This window comes from Microtus ochrogaster, chromosome X (genome assembly GCF_000317375.1).
Source record: "Microtus ochrogaster isolate Prairie Vole_2 chromosome X, MicOch1.0, whole genome shotgun sequence".
Classification (NCBI taxonomy): Eukaryota; Metazoa; Chordata; class Mammalia; order Rodentia; family Cricetidae; genus Microtus; species Microtus ochrogaster.
The window spans coordinates 10,828,893-10,832,868 of NC_022026.1; positions in this window are offsets into that span (position 1 = coordinate 10,828,893).

Genomic DNA, 3,976 nt, shown 5'->3' on the forward strand with positions numbered 1-3,976 from the left:
GGAGTTCTTTGGGCCAGAAAATATGTCAAAGATTTTTTTTTTGTTGCTCTTTAAGAATTTTTTAAAATTGTGTGTGTGTGTGTGTGCATGCGCACATGCGCACATATGTGTACATGTGAAAGCAGCACCCTCAGAGATCATGAATAGGCATCAGGTTTCCTGAAGCTGGAGTTACAGGCAGTTGTGAGCCACCTAGCATGAGTGCTGGGAGCTGGACTCAGAGCAGTGCACACTATTAGCTCTTGAACCATCTCTCCAACCCCAAAGGTTTTATAAATATATCCTCACAAGACTCTTATAAAAAGTGTTGAAAAAGTTACTCCCACAATTCTCAATTTATAGTTTGGAGAAATGATAAACACTGAGAAGCTGACCTTAAATTATTATTTGTGTTCGGTTCATTCCATTCTTTGCCTCCACGTCTTAGGATTCATTGGGAATATCAGATCCCTAATAATTATTATCCAGATACAGTTTCTCAATACTCTAGTTTCATCAGTAGTTAGCCCTTGAAGTAGTGTAGATCCATCTGCCTGGTCATGCTAAATAACCAGCAATCCAAATCGGGCCAAATCCAGTGATAGCAGCATGTATTAGTGCATATCCTCACTAAACTATGTGTTTAGGGATGTTTAGGGATGAATGAAGTTCCTTGGGCCTTCCAGTCTTACAAACAGATGAGATGCCTGAGATATTCTATGTGTTATACTGTGATGGCAGCTGGTTCAACGCCTCTCAAACTTTTATGCTCCCTGAGCTTCACAGCCTTACTAGATAAATACATACCCCCAGGGGCGGGAGAAATGGCTCAGGGGTTAAGAGCACTGGCTGCCCTTCCAGAAGACCTGGGATTTGATTTTCAGCACCCGCACCCACGCTGCGGTTCACACGCAGATGTAACTCCAGTCCCAGAGGATACATTACCCACTTCTGGCCTCCTTGGGTACCAGATATGTTTGTACTGTACAGACCTAACATGTAGACAAACCCCCCATGTGCATAAAACAAAGCAATAAAATTTGAAAAAGAAAATTGCAAAAAAGGAGCTTTAGGAAGCAAGAAATGATGCTTGGTGAAACGAAAAGCTTTTGTCTCTTTTCCCTCTTAGAAAAGTTGGAAATGGCTATTTGTACTCAAAAACAACAACAACAACAACAAAACTCAGCAACTATAAAGAAAACTCGTGTGTGGTGTGTGTGTGTGTGTGTGTGTGTGTGTGTGTGTGTGTGTGTTTCTTGGTCCGTTGCAGAGGTCAGAGAATAACTCGTAGGAGCTGGATCCCTCCTACTAGAAGCCTGGTCCTAAACATAAATTTTGTAGCATTGGAAACAGTTTCTTTCTTTTGTTGTCTCTGTAACTTTGAGCAGTAGTTACTTAATTGCTTAACAATCTCTTCCTCTGTAAAATGCTACAAACAGTACCTGTCGGGGCTGTGGGGAAGAAGAAAGGACATCTGGGCAAGTGTCTGTTACACTGTCACGTTGCAGACTTCCGTACTCTGCTTTTCAGTTACTTCTGGGAGATCATAGCAATATAGTATATTAAGTTCAGCTTCTGCGTTAATTCAGCAGTCTTTAGGGGACCAGGGCTCTCTAAATAATCCCTCTGACCACAGTCACTAGTCTGCTGGGCAGTGGCTATACCAGACTAAGCCTCAAATTGTCAAGCAAGGAATGTGTATATAATCAGGTCCGTTAGAAATCCTAGCTCTGGGGCTGGAGAGATGGCTCAGTGGTTAAGAGCATTGCCTGCTCTTCCAAAGGTCCTGAGTTCGATTCCCAGCAACCACATGGTGGCTCACAACCATCTGTAATGAAATCTGGTGACCTCTTCTGGCATTCACGCAGAAAGAATATTGTATACATAATAAATAAATAAATAAATAAATAAATAAATAAATAAATAAATATATAAATAAATATTTTTTTTTTTAAAAAAGAAATCCTAGCTCCGAGGTGGGTACCCGACGAGCCCCATAGACTGGCAGACTTAGGAATGTTGCAAAGCCTTGATGATAAACTTGATGGAAGATTAAAAATGAGCAGTAAAAGCTAAGGGAATTGTAGGCGCAGAATGCTTGGGGGCTAACACTAGTAGGAAGATGAAGTAGAAGATACGACAGTCAGAGAAGCCCTAAAAACTGCCTGTCATATTTGTTGGAGAAGAGACATTGTCTAAAGTATTATCTGTCTTTGTACCTTCATAGAAACCTTGCAAATGGCATTTCTCTTTTGACTGATGTAGAAATTAAGCTCAGAATTTGGTCAGAAATTGCCCAAGCTTTCTTTTTTAATTAGCTTCACTGCAATGATTCAAATTCAGGCTCCTTTTCTCTTGCACTTCATCTTAGATGGAGAAATTGCATGTTTGCTCACGGGGGACATCTACAATATTTAACCCAAATAGTGTACTTCAAAATTAAAAAAAATGAGAAATATAAAAATGTCTGGTATAAAATCACGACTAGGACTGGGAACTGCAGCTTGGTGGAAGAGCAAACAAGGGCATAGGTTCAATCCCTGGCCCCACAGAAAATGCAAACAGATGTTAGTTTTACCTCAATTTGTAGTTCTATTTCAAGTGACATTTAAATTAAAGCTAAATAAAAGAGGCAAGGCTTCTGTCATGGGTGACATTTGTTTATGAGCTTCCTCAGTGTTGCCTCTGCACAAGAATGTACCTTCTAAGTCCCTTTCTACTCTAACACATAGGAGGCAATTGGTGTGTCCATGGTGAACGAATGGTGTTGATTCTAGCCAGAAGAAGCTCATAGGTACATAGGCAACTTTAGATTACAGTCTCCTGAAGAAAAAAAAAAAGGAAAGATACCTTAACTGCTAGTTTCTTCTTTGTGAGCCTTAGGGGATGTGCGGTAGAAGAATTGAGAAGTTTCAGGAGGCTTGTATCTAGACTTACACTTTCAGCATCCCGAGGAGATGGCATAAAACAAACAAGAAAATAAAAAAACTTTATTTGTTAGCACATTCCCAAGGTCTCATTTCCAGGACTTAAGAACTGCTGGCCAGGGAGGAGCAACAGCAGCCCTGAACAGGAAGTGGCTGTGACCCGGGAAGGTTCTACTTTACACCATAAAGTGAAAAGAAGATGGAAGCCTGAGAAGAAGCCAACACAGCAGTCAGAGTGACAGACCTAGCCAACTGTTGTTTGGGGCCAAGGAAGATGGAAGAAGATTCAGGGCTGGAGAGACGGCTCGGTGGTTATGAGCACTTGCTGCTCTGGCAGAGTGAAGTGTTCAAACCCCAGAACCCAAATGGCAGCTCACACCACCTGTAAGTCCCATTTCAGGGAGTCTAATACCATTGTCTGGTCTCTGTGGGCATCAAGCACACAGGTGGTGCACAATACATATCAGTAGGTAAAACACCTATGTGCATAGAAAAAAATTAAAATATAACAAAAGATGGAAGTTCCAGGTCAAGTAGATGGTCCAAAGTGCACAATGTAACAAATATGGAAAAAAAAATTAGTCAAGAAACGGGGGAAAGATGCATCATGGGCTTTGATCATATTTTTAGTAAATGTGTGACAACAGAATGTAGACTTTTCTGGACGTTTGACCTGTCCTTGAAGATCCAAATCAAAGGAATGCCTCTCGGGGATGTTCTCCCTAGTTTTTCTGGGTGAAGTCCAAAAATCCTTGGGGTGTGTGATTATGTTAGTGAGGTTCACCTATTGCGTAGAAACCCAGTGACTAGACCAACTACCTCCATCGTTTAGATCGAGAAGTACTTGAGGGTGGGACCTATGGTTTTTTCTCTACTTTTACCTCTTTTATTCCCTCGGTTTTATTTAGATATACCGAAAATATTTGATATATTTAAGTTGTATAACTTGATAGGTTGTGGGGATTTTCTTTAATTTATTTTTTAAAATTTATTCATTTTTATTTTCTGTATTTGAGTATTTAGCCTGTATGGTTTTTTTTTGTTTTTTGTTTTTCGTTTTTTTTTGGCTT